Source organism: Anolis sagrei, chromosome 5, assembly GCF_037176765.1.
Source record: "Anolis sagrei isolate rAnoSag1 chromosome 5, rAnoSag1.mat, whole genome shotgun sequence".
Classification (NCBI taxonomy): Eukaryota; Metazoa; Chordata; class Lepidosauria; order Squamata; family Dactyloidae; genus Anolis; species Anolis sagrei.
Window position 1 is genome coordinate 179,576,516 of NC_090025.1, and position 16,909 is coordinate 179,593,424.

The 16,909-nt window shown below is 39.0% G+C and overlaps 1 protein-coding gene across 2 annotated transcripts in view; it reads left to right on the plus strand.

Moving 5' to 3' along the window:
- CACNA1C (calcium voltage-gated channel subunit alpha1 C) overlaps positions 1 to 16,909 on the plus strand; it is a 527,762-nt gene that overhangs the window by 296,477 nt on the left and 214,376 nt on the right. The gene's annotated exons all lie outside the window — the stretch shown is intronic.

Below are 16,909 nucleotides of genomic sequence, written 5' to 3' on the forward strand. Positions count from 1 at the left end.
GAGGATCACAGAAGAAGCTACAGCAAAATCCTCTTAAACCAAGCAAAAGTATACAATTAAACTAAAACCTGTGCCTTGAAGCATGCAGAAATTTCTGGCAATTAAAAATAAATTCTCTGACACTAAAAAGTAATAATGGTAGTCAGGCTGGTATTTCTGAAAATAGAGGCCAGGATCCTATGGAGCTCCATGCTAGTACCTCTGCTTACACTAGCAGTGGGGGGGTTTTTTTGGGGGGGGGGAGATAGCTTACATAAGACTTCCTTTTACAAGCGGTTAAACTAATTGGCATCTATCCCAATCTAACACTCAAGCATTGCTCTCTCATTCCACCATGGCTGCATTTTCTTCTCCTTGATATCTTGTATTGTAGAGTTACACCATAAGGGATTTTAGTTCAGTTTGTTTTCACCAGGATATTAGTCTCAATTCTACACCAGAAACATGTTGTTTTACAGTTTTACTATTCCATTTATGTACAATGCTTTAAGAATACATGCATAATAAATGTTTTGTTGTTCCTGAAGGGGTATGATCCTAAAAAAGGGGCCCCAAAACCAAGGCCTGTGGGCTGGATGCAGTTCCTCAAGGTCATTTACCTGGCCCCCAGCCTAAACCTTATATTTAGGGTTGCCCCAAGTCTGAAACAATTTGAAGGCACACAACAATAGCAATCCTAATTGACTTGACTATCTCATCAGCCAAAAGCAGACCCAAAATTTCCATTGTAATACTGGTAAGCTTATGTTGCTCAAAATTGTTCTTCATTTTAAATATTGTATTCTTTCATGTTTTTGTGAACTACAAATGATATATGTGCTGATTGGTACATTGTGGTAGGCAGTTCAAAATCTTGGCAGTTTGCAATGACTAATTTCAAGTCAAAATTCCAAAAAGGTGGAGATCCCAAAAACAAAAATATAAAGCCTGCCATAACTTAGAAGAATTTTTTAAGGGATAGAAAACAAGTGATATCTAAGACACTAAGATTCCTGAAGTTTTAATAAAGGCTGGGGAAACAGTATCTCTAAGTTACTGCTAAAAAGATTTCTGAAGTAAAATATGGACATTGGACTGGGGAACCAGGAGACTCCATGGAGTCCTTTGGTGGATTTAGATATGAACCCAAGCAGGGCGTAGTACACTTTTTAAAGGTGCCACAAAATTTTAAGTTATTTTATATGAGCATGGGAGTCTATTTCATAATGTTGCATGTATTTGAAAAAGACTGTTCCATTTCCTGTTCCTACAACTCATGTTGTATTTAAGTTCAGCTGGGTGAGATGAACCCCATTGTTGATCTTATCTTTCAGGTCTCATATCCCTAGAACATGATGTTTTTAAATAAAGCATGTAGGCAGAAGGCGGCCTGAAATTGCTTGTACAATGTTTTCTTTTCAGACAAAATCTTTGCTACTGCTTGTTGCTTAATGAATTGATTTGAAACAGGCAGACATGGAAGGGGGCCATACCGTGAAGAAGAATGTGGGTGTATTAAAATAAGCTGTGTAGGGGCCTATAAACCTTAAACTGAATAAGAATAGAATTATAATAGAACTGCACTGTATCAGTGAGTAAGTGGCTCTAGGTAGGTTTTGCAGAATGGGCAGCTTACACTCTAGACATGAATAAGTGTTTTCAAGCAGCTCTATATTTCTATAGAGCTTTCTATAGAGTATTTTTCCCCTTCTCTATAGCTAGACAATGATATTTTTCAGATCTCTTTCCTCCTGGCTAGCCAGAGTAGACTAATTCACAATAATCCTAATAATTATGTGTAGCAAATGTGCATGTGACACAATATTGTGCCTCACAGTAAAATCCTTGCAACATTAAATGAGGAGCTGTTGTCTTTTTGCATAAATGAAGATGTTAAAATTGCTATGTGGATATGCAGCCTTAAATACCTTACATTCTCTTTATAAAACCTCAACTCTGAAATTCTTCAGATAATTAAATTGTTGTTAAAGAAGTTAAAAACAACAACACAATTAATGACATAACTAGCCAGATTGAAAGATTCATATTCATTCCTTTCTTAAAGGAGTCAGGCTTGGAGAATTCAAGTGAGAATTTGAGTTCCAAGGCAAGTTCATTCTGAAATAGGAAATTAATGCAGGACCCTCTTCTCCACTTCCATGTTGCACTCCAGGACAGGAATAACCATCTGACTTTAAAACACCACACATGGAGTAGGGAAAAAACAATCCTTTTTATTAAAGATAAGTAAAAGCAGCAAAGTAAAAAAGCACTTTAAAGGAATAGATAAATCCAATTAGGTAAGAAGATAAGCAGGAACAAATTAGTCCAAAGTAAGGTTTAGCAAAGTCCAAAAATAAAGTCCACACTTCTTTAACAAAATCCAAAGAACCAGGAAATGTTGATCCAAGGCATGAGTATGTGATCACAAGAGACAAAGAGTCAAACCATGAAACAAGAAATCCTTAAACATGAATCTTCCAAGCAAAGCTTCCATGAGACAAGAACAAGAACTTAGCAGGATTATAAATGATGCTTTATCTGGCTATATTTCCCATGCTTTGAACTTTTTATGCCCTCGTTAAGCCATTCCAAGCACTCAGGAATTGGTTTCGCTTTCCCTGAGCACTCCTTATCTTTTTCTGTCGGAGCCTGGCAGAACGCCGAAGGCCTTGGTTGAACTATCTGTTTTGGCTAATTTCCACCAGCCAGTCTATATGTTCATTAGTTTCTGCAGGTGCCAAGTTGTTTTCAAGCCCCAAATCCTGGGAACTCTCAGGGAGCAATTCAGGGAGTAAACCATCCCTATACCCTGTAGGAACATTCTCATGGGAAACTACACCTTGAATAGCTGCCTCTATGTCATTCTCTGCATCAATATCACTGACCAAACCATTGCCATCTTGAACCTCATTGACATCATTGCCCACATCCAAAGCAACCTGATCCTGAAACACAATCACAGGCTGAACTCCAACATTCCAATAAACAGGTGTAATGGTATCTTCAAGAGTATCCCTTCTTAATATTTTAGAAATTGGGACAAAATCATCATAAGACTGGAAACCCAAATATACAGTGCTTTGTATGCTGAATCCAGTCATATCATTGAGTGGAATACTCTAGTAGATGGTATCAAACATTACTGAGAAATCAAGAAGGATTAACAGAACCATGCTGTCTCCAACCAGCCCATTCTACAGAACTGTTCATCTACCAAGATTGGAAATACCATGCTGAGATGCTGCCGTGTCCCTCTTTTATTAATTAACCCAAAAACTTCAGAGTTTTTTATTCAATCAAACATTGAAGGCAGGAGATTGTTGCAGCAAGTTTATTTGATCAAGTCACCTTGATGGGTGGAAAGTGCCACACTTAACTGAGGTGCAGTTCAGTTTTTATAACCAACATCTTTGAGCACGCGTACACAAGCTTTTTTCCTCTGAAGTTTGCCTCATCTTTTCTCTTCCTTTGTTTTCTTATCTTGGTGCCAGCTATTATTAATGTCTGTTTTTCCTCAGATTCCCTCCTTGGGCAACCCCTGCTTCCCCCTCCTTTTTTTGCCTGCTTGTTACTCAGCAGCCCATTTTCCTTTTTGCGCCTGCGTGTTATTAGGTTGAACTTTTCTCTAAGCTTGAACTCACTCTTTTCTCCTCCCTCTCACTATGTTCTGATCCAGAGCGCATGCAAGACTTCGTTGGAACTTTATTTTGGCTGATAATTTTCTATTTTCCCTAGCTATAGCTCCTTCAATTTCTTGAATACTCCGATTACTTACCTTTGTTTCTTCCCATCATAACAATCAGTGGGCCTGTTAAATTTCTCAGTGTATGTATGGATTTGTAGTGAGCTGGATGAGAGCCAGTAAAATGAAACAATCGTGAGAATACAAAATATGGCAACCTATACTGAATTGGGTTGAAGTGTCCATGAAGGGAGTACTTACGGTAGTTTGAGAATATTCCTGAATTCATCCTTTGTTTCTTTAAAAGATCAAGTAGTGTCTGAGGCTTCAAATGCTGTTGGCCTTCCTGAAGATGGATAAGTTGGCTACAGTAGTTCGTGCACTGATAATGTCCCATGCAAGTGACACAGAAGCTGCAAAATGCTGATGGGGCTAGCATATAGAAGTAACATTTTAAAAAGCTATAAATTACTGCTGGTTTTAGTAACTGCATTGGATTCCAATACTCTTTTAGTGTAGTATCAAGATGTTAAGCCTTAAATAGAACCGTGGCATTTGAGGCAGTACATTTTCTTGTCATCATCATAGACTCACTTGTAGCCAAGTGTGATTGTCTTCCAAGTGTAGAGTCTTGCTGATGGGTCCACAAATTACTGTAGACTCCTATTCTGAATACTTATAATCTTTTACAGGGAGGACATACATTTTCAGATGGAAGTCTGAACTTCTTGATGTGCCTTTCTCTTGACACAATTCTCCCTTTCACCCTCTCTTTGTGCCTCTTCAGAATCCACAACACTGCTGGTAATAACTGACCTCCAGTTAGAGCACTTGTGAGCCAGGGCTTCCCAGTTCTCTGTCTTTATGCTACATTTTTAAAGGTTATCTTTGAGCCCATCTTTAAATTCTATTTTCCATTCTTGAGCTGAGAGTAAGGCAACAGGTTTGGGAGACAGTGATCGGGTATTCTAACAATGTGGACAGTCCAGCAAAGTTGATTGTCGCTTCACTGCTGATGGTCTTCGCTTCTTCCAGAATGCTGACATTTGTCCCAAGAGATTTGCAAAACATTTTGAGGTAACACTGATGGAATCTTTCCAGAAGTTGAGAGTGACATTTGTAGACAGTCCATGTTTCTTTGACCTACAACAGAGTTGGAATGACAATAGCTACATAAACAAGCATCTTGGTATCCCTATGGATGTCCTGATCTTCAAACACACTCTGCTTCATTTGAAAATATAGTGCGCTTTCAGAATTTAGATGGTATTGTATTTTGGTGTCGATATTAACTTTTGTGGAGAAGTGGTTGCCTAGGTAGCAGAAGTGGTCAACATTTTCTAGCATTGCACCATTAAGCTTTATTTCTGACATTGCAGAGGAATTGTTTGGTGCCTCCTGACAGAGCACTTTAGTTTTCTCAATGTTCAATGAGAGGCCAAGCTTTTCATATGCTACTGCAAAGGTGTTTAAAGTGGTTTGTAGGTCTCTGAATGAGCACAGACTAAATTATCACCAGTATACAGGAGTTCTATAAAAGAAATTGTTGTGACTTTACTTTTGGCTTTCAGCCTGCTGAGGTTAAAGAGCTTGCCATCTGTTCAGTAGGTGATCTAAACAATGGTGGGAAGCTTGCCATCAACAAGGTGCATAATCATTGTGATGAAAGTGGGGAAAAAGGTTGGGGCAATAACACATACCTGTTTCACATCTGATCCCACCTTAAATTAGTCACTTCGGAAACTATTGCTATCCAAGAGTGTTGCCATCATGGAGGAGCCTCATGATGTTCACAAATGTATCAAGGCATCCAATTATTAGAAGGATGGTCCAGAGGACATTGTGATTCATTGTGTCAAAGGCCTTTGCAAGATCAATGTATGCCATGTAGAGGTTTATTTTGTTCCCTGCATTTTTCTTGGAGCTGTCATGCAGTGAAAATCATGTCCACTGTTCCCTGGAGAGATGGAAGCCATTCTGGGAATCAGGGAGAATGTCTTCTGAAATAGATAGAGTGCGGTTTGTGAGGATTTTTGCGAGGATTTTCCCAGTGGAGGTTAACAGGGAGATACCTCACCTTGATAGTTCCACAGTCTGTTTTTTCTCTCTTTTTGAAAAGGGTGATGAAATCTGCTGGGATCTTCTTGGTTACCCACACTTTTTCAATAAGGATTTGTTGTGTCAGCTCAGGTCTATCCTCTTTAAAGATTTCAGCAGGAATCCCATCAGATCTACTGGCTTTGTTATTTTTTAGTTGGTTGATGGCTTTACTGACTTCTTCCAAGGTAGGCAGTGCTGCAAGCTCATCCCTGGTTTGTTGTTGCAAGATTTGAGAGAGGACCTCTTTGGCAATGTTCAATTGCGGTTGAGAAGGTTATGGTAGTGCTCTGGCCAACATGGTGCAATGGAGTTCTGTCCTTTTGAAGTTTGGTTTCATCTGATGAGTGTAGCGAGTGTATGCCATGATTTGGTGGGCTATAATGACCTTTATGCCTTTAAATAAATCACTGTGTCATGGACAACTGTGAAGTTTTGGATTTCTTCAGCCTTTTTTGTCCACCAGATAATCTTAAGTTCTTTGGTTTTTCTTTGGGCCTCAGCTTTGCCATCAGCGTAGATCCTTTTCTTAGCAGCACAGTTGATGTCTCTGCCATATTTGGAACACTTTCTTTTTTAATGATTGTTAGATTTCATTATAATTCTCATCAAAATAGTCTTGATGTTTCTCAGTTTGGTATCCAATAGTTTCTTCATAGGTTGTAATGATTGAGGTCTTCAGTTTATTCCAGTGTTCCACAACATTTTTCAGGGTATTCCATTGGGAAAATGATCCATAAGTGTTGTCTGGAAAACGGCTAGTTAGGAGGTTCATGGAGGGCTTGAGTGTTCATTTTCTGCCTTATCTTCCTTATTTCCTTTGTGTCCCATAGTCCCATACAATATGTGATTATATGGAAGAATCATTTATTGACTCTGGGGTTCCAGTTATAGAACGCCCCAGTCCTGGTGAGCTAGCTGGTAATTCAGGCTTCATCCTGGCACTAAAGTAAGAGTTAGATTGCAGTGAGTTCCTGTGATTTTATGGTCTTTATACCAAAGTGATTTTACTTTGTATTCTGTCCTGAGATCTAGGGTGCATTAGAACTTCCAAGAGAGTTGTACCTGATAACATCACTACTGACTTTTAAGGGCACAGTCTGAATGTCCTTATCTGTCCAATACTTTTAAATTTGTGCCTTGTAAATGAATTTTGTTTTGGGAAAGGGTCAGCTTTAACACTCTTGTCCTTGTTGTATTGCATAATTTCACTATTGTAAGACACCTTCACATAACCTGAAAGTAAGATACAGATGGATAGATAAATGCATACATTGTGTTTTATTGACTGGAATGTTGGATAGGGCCTTGAAAAATCCAGGTTCTTCTGAGATGTAAAATTCACTAAATGATTTTGAGTCAGTCACTTCTCAACCTGATCTTACAAGGTTGACTTGTAGATAAAGTGTTGATGAGAGAATAATCTTTGAGCTCTTTGGGAGAAATCGAGATATAACTAACATATTTAGAAGTAAATTAAAATACATATTAATGAATATACTGGTTGTCTTCTCTTTAATAAATAATACAGGCATGAGAGTCCTGACTTCTCCATTCACAAATTCCCAATCAAATTGTTTCCATGATAATATAGAGCTTGCTCTGGGAACCAACGTCACAGGCAATTATTCCATCTGACCAGCCTATGACACAACAATTTCAGCCTCTGATTCTGATTCCTACTGTGTTAATGGCTTGAGAAGATTACCCTGCACTCTTTGGATTGGTTTGTAAACAGAACTGCTGTTTCTCTTTAGAAGGCTCCCCTATAGAGTGTTAGGGCTGAAGAGGGGAAAACAGAAATTATAAAACAGTCCAAGGTCAAAAACAAAAAAAGTGCCAGACAGCAGTCTGTGCTTCTGAGTCAAGTACAATCTCCACTTGAATATAGGTAAAGTCGCAGTGGAATTATGCATTTTTGCTATTTGTACAGGAATAACAGTTTTGCTGTTCCTCTACAATGATATCAGTATGTATTTTAATAATCTTCTCACACCTTGCATTAATGTCTTTTTACATAACAGCATTCATTTTAAAAAGGATTGTAGGTTGATTCCATCTTTTTTCTACTGTAGCCACCAGGTTGTATGCATATCTGAACAAAATGAGTCAAAACATACTTTTAAAAGAAAGTTGAAAATACTTTCACAAAAGATATTTATTCTCCTGATGTGTGCACTTTCCTTGAGTTCTCTTATTGCCCGATCAAACAGGGTTGTAGGGCTTAGAAACAACATAGAGACTTCAAAACCTATTTCTTCGAGATAAAATTGGAAGGAGTACGTAGATTGCGATCTGTGATCTATCTTTCAGACCACATACACTTCCAACTGACTCAGCTGGCAAAGTTTGATAGTAATGGTCGCAATTTTTCCCCTGGTGTTCTTTTTCAAGTGCTCTTAAAAATAGGTTTCTCTTTCCTCTTCTTATTTGCTCTCTTTATCCTAAACTCACTTCAGCTGCTGCAAACTGAGTTTTAAGTGTAAAAATACTTCGCACTCAATTAACTCAATGAATCAAGAGAAGAAGAAGGGGTAAAATCTCGCCCGTCCCAATAGACCCAGGCAAAAGTAAAGTTATGTGGTATTTCTTAGCTGATCTGTTCTTCTTTCTTAATAATGTTTGACATCTTGTCCACAATCTGATTGCATTGCAGAGCTACACATTTTCCTCTGGACGGTATGAATGACCCATTACTCTAAAAATGCCAATCACAATTCCTTTAAAATAATATTTACAGACTCCTTTTGTGGCAACAGAAAAATCATAAGAAGGTGCCAAGGCATATTCCCCTTTTTAGTTTCTTCTTGGGAGCACTCAAAGAAGACAAATGTGTTTGCAAAACTAAACCTAGAAATGTTGTGTGGGCAAAAACTTTCTTTTGATAGTTTAAAAAAATGACTTGCTGAAAATAATAGTAATCCTTCAGTTCTTTGAATTCACTTTTCTGGCCCCTTTCTTGTACAGCTGCACTAGCATGGGCATAGGCATACCTGCGACAATCCTATTGTCTTTCTCTAAACCAGGGGTTCTTAAACTTTTTCAGCCATGGAGCCCTTTTTGAAGCAAATGTTTTTCATATTTATAACATACTAGCTTGGGGACCCGGCACTGCCCGGGTTATTTGAGAAAGGAATTGTGTATCAAGGTTAGTCTTTACCAGTTATTTATATGGCTCACAGTGGTCTCAGGAAGTTAGTGAAGGTACTACGAGTCCCATCATCTGTGGTCCATCCTCCTCCAATGCAGGAAAACGCAATCAATAGCTTTTGGCAGCAAGGGAGGTGGAGGGAAAGGCTTTTGACCCAAGGGGAATGAGGGAAGAAAGCTTTTGGCAGCAAGAGAAGCAGGGGGGGAGGAGGAAGGAAAGCTTGGAAGGGAGGTGGAGGAGTGAAGGGTGGAACCCCTCAGTATGCCCATGGGGCTCCACGGAACACACTTTGAAAACCACTTCTCTAAAGCCCACCTGCTATCCCACACTTTTCAAAGCATTTTTCTTAATGTAGTTTTTATGTTGATTCCAGCATTCATCCAAATATTTTTCAAATAGTTTTTTTAATTGTGTGCATATATAATTTATAAAAAAAGTAAGAAAAGATGAATCTGCCACTCAGGTTCTCCTTGATGACAGGAAAGTTAAAGTTATGTGCATGCTTTCATTAAGTAGTCTTGCAAACCACAAAAAGCATGGATATTTTTTTTTTAGAAAAAGGAAAGATAATACAGATTTCTTCTTTATCCTTGAAATGAGCTATAATTTGTTGGTCTTAACCACTTACCTCACTCCCTCACAATTCACATTATTTGAATAATAATATGAAACAATAATAAAAAAATAATAGTTTAAAAACCCTGAAAAAAATAGAGTTGATTATATGATTCTCCTCTCTAGAATGTCATTCTCACTACTGCTGGTGCACTAAGGTTGCTGGATGAAAAGCAGGACAGAACTATGCTGCACTGCAGTGCTATAGTTTTGGGAGAATGCATCACAGTTCCAAGCAGACAGGATTTTGTTTTATGAACTCTGCAGGTGCACTTTTGAAATTGATTCATATCTATTTAATGCTGGCAGCGATTATTTAAGAGCAGTCTACATTTCTATGAGTAATTATAGGCATTCTGGGAAGTGAGAAGTTGTTACTTCTAGCAGGGCAGTAGAAATCCCCCTCAACACTTAGAATCATAGAATCCTAGAGTTGGAAGAGACCTCATGAGCCATCCAGTCCAACCCCCCAACAAGAAGCAGGAAATTTGCATTCAAAGCACCCCGACAGATGGCCATCCAGCCTCTGTTTAAAAATATCCAAAGAAGGAGCTTCCACTCCATAGAAGTGCACACTGCACTTCCCAGATACCTGAGAAGACAGTACTTTATCCAGTTCCTAAGAGGCATTTTCATCAAGAGGCATCTGTATTTGTAGCAAAAGATTTTAATACCTTCTTGATTATATAAAAATTGTGATCAGATTGGGTTGTTGTAGGTATTTCGGGCCATGTTCTAGAAGCATTCTTTCCTGACGTTTCGCCTGCATCTATGGCAGGCATCCTCAGAGGTTGTGATAACCCAGTGATTCCGGCCATGAAAGCCTTCGACAATACATTGTGATCAGTTTATTGAAAATCATAGCAAAGAACCCTATGTATGCACACTGCACTCCTTGAAAGAAAGGCAAAATGAACATGTAGCAAATATATAATACAGCAGGGACTCATTCATTAAGGTGTTTCAGTTCAATTTTTCAGAAAGCAGAAGACTGGGCCAGAAAATCTATTGATTCTATTTGTTGCATAGGTAAATACGGTGTCTTGGTTTGCAGAACAAAGACTGGGAATGTTCCAGCAGACTCCATGCTGCCTATACCTCAGGTGCCAGGCTTTGAGAAAAGCAGGGTGTTTGGAGCCACAGCAGTCTTCAAAAGATAGCATAAGATATCCTTCCCAGCACACCTTGTCTCCAAGGAATCTTCCCCAATTCCATTTATTCAGTATTTTTCTACTGGTGAGTGTCTCTAAAAGCATTAAAAAGACACAACCACAACTACAATGGATTGTGAGATATGCACCATGCAGGATTCAGGCTGCGTAGAGTGGAAAATCCCAATCATGTCTGCAGTATTTATACACCACAAAAGATGTGTGGCAGTCTCTGTGAAAATAGAACCTACACTGTTTCCGAATTGTGAAAAGAATGGGATAGGCATGTGTGACCTGCATGTCTGCCATTTTCCAAAACTAATGCTCATGCTCTAGTCACTTGCAGTTACTTTATGGATAGTTTTCAACTCTTTCAGGGGGGTTTAAAAATTAAATTCAAGAGACATTTTTCCTGAAAATTCCTTCCTAAATTAACCTGTTTTGGGTTTATTTGTTTTTTAAAGAAAAGGCGGCCGGGGGGGGGGGGGGGTGTCAGACAATTACATGGAGCCTTACATTGCCTGCACCTTAGGAATGCTGGATTCCAGTTCCAATTAATCCAGGCCAGAAAGGTCATTAGTTTCCTTTCACGAAATTCTGGCAGCTATTATTGAACTTCTCGGTTATGAAATTGCCATTTTTATTCTATTCAGTGTTTAGATTTCATACATGTGTTTCATATAATTAAACTTTGTATGTTTTAATCTTTAATTATAATATATTAATAATTATGTGATTAATCATAATTATAATATAATATAATATAATGAAATGTTTTATTTAATGTATTGTCGAAGGCTTTTATTTAATCCTTGATCCAAGGACTGCAGGAATAAGCCAGGTGTGCTCAAAAAAAGAAAGAGGGATTTCAAACAGTTTAGTAGTTCAAGTGTGACCACTCTGCAGCACAAATGTAGCAAGAAAACCTGAAAGCCCTGTTACTGTTAAGGAAGTCAGTTTACAGCTGAACTACTGCACTGGAATCCCTTTCTTTGCCTATGGTGCTGCCTTCCTCATTCACAATGCATTTTTCCTGACTCTTCATATATGCAATGGAGTATCTTAATATATTAGGATTTCACATGTGGCATACTTAGGAAAAAGGCTGACTATGACTACAAGTGGATTTTCAGGTGTAATCCAATATGGCACTAGAATCCTCTGAGGCCCTTTACCACAGTCATGTTTGCTATTAGGGCAGTGATCACAGAGACTCAGGATCATCTACACCAGTGGTTCTCAACCTAGGGGTCACGACCCCCAGGGGGGTCGTTTGGCCATTTCGGAGGGGTCATGAGGCTGCCTCCTTAGAACCTGTCTGTAGTGCCGCCTGCCGGCAAGGCCATAACCCAACTGAGGGCCTGCCTCCCGCGAAGCCTCCCTTGGCTGGGCCACGATCTCACCTGCTGGCAAGGCCGCGAGCCAGCTGAGGGCTCCAAAGTTCGAGGCTGGCCCTCGCCTGGCTCTCGCCACTTGCCAGCCGGCAGGGATGTGAGCCTGGCAAGAGGCTCCATGTAAGGCCAGGCAGTGTGGTGAATCCTTCCACGCCCTGCTCTCACCGCCTGCTGGGTTCTGTCGGAGGCACGAGCCTCCCTGTGGGATGTGGGCCCAGACTCCTCCATAATGCACCAAGCCACAGCAACTTTGTAACGTCAAGGTATGTATATTTTCCTCAAACTTCTCCAGTATTTTATGTTAGTCATGGGAGTTCTGTATGCCAGGTTTGGATCAATTCCATAATTGTTGGAGTTCTGAATGCTCTTCAATGACAGGGGAATTATACCTCCAAGCAACTGCAACTCCAAAATGTCAGAGTCTATTTTCCCCAAACCTCTGCAGTATTTGCTTTTGGTCATGGGAATTCTGTATGCCAAGTTTGGTTCAATTCCATGGTTGTTGGAGTTCAGAATGCTCTTTAATGGCATGCGAACTATTCAGCCAAGCAACTACAACTCCCAAATATCAGGGTCTATTTTCCCCAAACTCCACAAGTGTTCAAATTTGGGCATATTGAATATTTTTGCCACGTTTGGTCCAGATCCATAGGTGTTTGGGTTCACAATGCTCTCCAGATGTAGGTAAACTACATCTCCCTTAAATCACTGTCAATTCCTCCCAAACCCCTCCAGTATTTTTGTTTGACATGGGAGTTCAGTGTGGAGTTCTCAGTGGTCTATGGAAATCAGAGCTGAATCGGTTGAAGGCACTGCAAATCCCACAATCCGTTTTCCATACTCCCCCAAACATATTTTTCTTATTAATCATTATGCTTTCATTATGCTGAATTTGTAACAATGAAAACACATCCTGCATATCAGATATTTACATTACGATTCGTAACAGTAGCAAAATTACAGTTATAAAGGAGCAACAAAAATATTTTTATGATTGGGGGTCACCACAACATGAGGAACCATATTTAGGGGTCACGGTGTTAGAAAGGTTGAGAACCACTGATCTACACTGTACAATCAATGCAGTTTGCCACCATTTTAGCTGACTTGGCTCAGTGCTATGTAATCTTGGATTTGAATTTTGAAAAGCTCAAGCACTCTTCGGCAGAGAAGGTTAGACCTTGTAAAACTACAACTCCCATGATTCCATAGCATAGAGCCATGATAGTCAAAGTGATGTTGAAATGACAGGCCTTCCTTTAAATATTCCTGGCCTTGTTTCACAATTAAGATCAAGAACAAGGAGATTATAAATTACAGAAGTTTTATTACTGCAATAGAAAACTGACGGGTGACTTCTGGAACAGTCAGGTGTACCACAAAGAACAAACAAAATGGCTGCACTTTTTATACAGGTCTCAGAAAAACACACAGAAACACACTAACATTTTTTTTATTCCACCTCCCTTCTTCTTGTCCATCCTCTTCCCTGACTGAGCATGTCCAAGATTTGACTGAGGCCTATTCTTCATTCAGAGTTTGCAGCTGTCTTACTTTTATCTAGCTGCTTTTTAAGCTGAATTCAGTCTTGAGTTGAATGAGTCCTGAATGTCCCTTTGTTTGTAAAGCTAACTAATCACTCTTTACCTTCTCTCCTCCCTTTTCTTGACATGTTGAACCAACAGCAATCTAACAGATTTAACATTTCAAAATGGCATTCTATAACAATTTAATTCCCTAAAAAGTAATAAAAATATATTATTCTAGCTAGGTGTCTTCAGTGTCAAACTGCGTTCATTCTACCGTGTAGTGCACCCGAGGTCATAAATGACTTATTTCCTTTGACTATTACAAGGTAAACAAGAATTTGTGACTGAAGACATGAAAAATTTGTGCCTAAGTCAGGGATAGCTACCATCTTTATACAGTAAGGGATGGAGTCATCACAGGGGATTCCTATTAGAAGGCTAAATCATTATCACTGGCTCTTAGGTTGCATTTCTTCTGCTGGTATAATCCTTTCCTGCCTGCAAATTAAATCCAAGTCAATTGTCTCATCCTGTCCCGAACCATTAGGTACTTTATTCTGAAAGTAGATAACTGATTAATTAGCAGGCTTTTAAAAGAGGTTTTCAGTTGCATATCTTACACTAACTCACCAGCTTGGCCTCTGGCATTGCCAAAAGCTTACATCTCTTGATAGCACTGATAAAGTAAGGCATTTTATCTTCAAGTAACACATACAGACGTCAAAGCTCTTTTAGCCAAAATATGAGCTTTTCTCTTCCCCGCTACCTCCAAATGGTCTGCATGCAAACAAGGTGCTGGCTTACAGAGTATATGTGATCATTATATTAGTTCTCATGGTCTATTTTTAGAGGGATCTGCAGTATTTGTACTGGATGAAATTAAACACTAAGACAAGGCTAAGCAGACTGGATATCACAAAGGCTAATCCTTTACAATGTGCAATTGAACCAAGGTGAATTTATTTTGGGCCTAATTTGTATTTGAATCTCATTTGTACTTTCCATTCTCTAAGAGACATGATCTGTCCCCTCTGCCCAGAGGCGGCCATAGGTAATTTTCAACAGTAAGCAAACAGTATTTTGCCTCCCCCCCCCCCCCAACCAATCACTGATTTTCTGTTCGTCCTGGAAATTCTGTGTGCCATATTTGGTTTAATTCCATCACTGATGGAGTTCAGAATGCTCTTTGATTGTAGGTGAACTATACATCCCAGTAACTACAACTCGCATATGTCTAGGTCTGTTTTTCCCCCCAAGAGCGCCTCAAGAGCGCCCCTGGGCAAAATCAACTATACTGCAAGTGCTTACTTTGCGTAATGGGTTGAGCCGCCCCTGCTTCTGCCCCACTCTTGACTTAAACAATCGGTGATACTGTAATAGCATCAAACTAAAATACCAGTTTAGTAACTGCATAAATATGCTATTTGCAAAATATATGAGTGTGCTTTTTATGCCAATAGGATATTTTATTTTTAGGACTATTTTTTCTTCTATTATAAATCAAATAAAAGATCAGAAAATGCCCTAGCTTAAAATTTTGGAAGCTATTCAGGAGCAGAAACATATTATGGGTAGGTTTTGTCCATTTACTTCTGGAAGTGAAGTTCTGTCCTCACTGTGTGAGCACATCTGTATGACTATACACTCAGATTTAAATCCCGCTGAATCCCACAGAAGTTTATACAGGAACATAAACCTTTTATTTTGAATTATGTGTTGCAGCACAGTCACCTACTTGATCCCTTTTTCACCCAAACACCAAACAGATAATCAAGAATAATAAGTTTATTAAGAAAAAAGTGATATTAAAAAACAAGTATCTCATCTTATTCAAAATACATCCATGAGGTAGAGTTTCAGAAGCTTAACAAAAAGCAGTGACCAACTCTGAACAGGAATTCCAAAAATCACTTAAGGCAAAAGCAATCCAAGGTTTGTTGCACTTAAACCAGAATTATATCCAAAAGCTTGAACACATGAACATAACCATAATCCCAAAGTCTTGAAATTTGAAACAAGATTTGCAATCCAAACAGGAGGTTTGGAATTTAAACAAGAAAACAAGATACAGACCCAAGACACATGAAAACCCAATGTTGATCTCCCCATTGACTCCATTTCCCTAAAAATACTTAAGCTGGGCCAGAACCGTTTAGGGCTTTATGGACTAAAGCCAGCATTTAGTGTCCCCGTGTTGATATCATAGATGTATGATTTATTTTATTTGCTTTATTTTTTTATACCGCATTTTTCAGCCTAATTCGGCGACTCAATGCGGTTTGATGCATCTACACAGGATCAGAACAATCACTCTTGTGGCTTATTAATCAGCCATTGAGATGTTATTGCAAAATAAAGCAATACAGCAAAAAGAGCAAAATCTTCAGCAATGATAATAGTTCTGGATATGAAAATAGGAGTGTTACAGCTTATCCTTGTTTTCATCTGTTAAATAATAAAGAGTGAAACAGACATAGCAAGCAGGAAAGGGGAAAGAAGCTGGAAACTGCAAGGTAAGTAAAGTGACACGCAAGTCCTGCTCCTCCTCTTTCCTTTGGTACCATGGTGGGACCTCAGCAGTGGTACCCCATTCATACCTCCAGGTATTCACAGTTTTTCCACTTTTGCAGGGGGGATGTGCCCCTAACATGCATGAAAGTGTACCAAGAACAGAGGCAACTTAAATGACCTATGCTGAAGATTCAGATGTTTTTTGCTTTGAATAGTAGAAATGTGTTAGGCTCTTGGAGTTGCAGGGCAGGGGTTGAGGGCTGCTTACATTCCATATACAAATAACCCTCTTGTTGCAACAGCTGCACTAGCTGCTGGTCTATTTCTGGGCAAAATTCAAAGTGCTGAATATGGCCTATAAAGCCCTGAGCTTTTGTACATATTTTAATTTGTATTTCTTTGAATACTTAAATCTCAGTATTAGGGATCTCAGTATTGGAGAACACATGCAATATATGTGGTTTTCAGAGAACTGAAATACTTCCAGCTCTTGCTGATTTCAATAACAATTCCTAATATGTATGTATAACCAAAACAAGAATATTATATGATCCTCTGCTTTAGATATCTAAATGATCTTGTTTTTAAGTCACTTTTAAAATATTGGAGATGTGACACAAAGTGCTATTTAGTGAACCTACTGGCTGTATTGCTTGGAGCTGCCTTTTTTCACTGCTCATGGTTCTTTCCTTTCCTCCCCACCCCACCCCAGTTTCTCATAGCTGTCACTGTTAATACATGTGAGAGATTAAGTCTTGATAAAATCTGTAGCTCTCAAATCCCAATTTTAATGACTG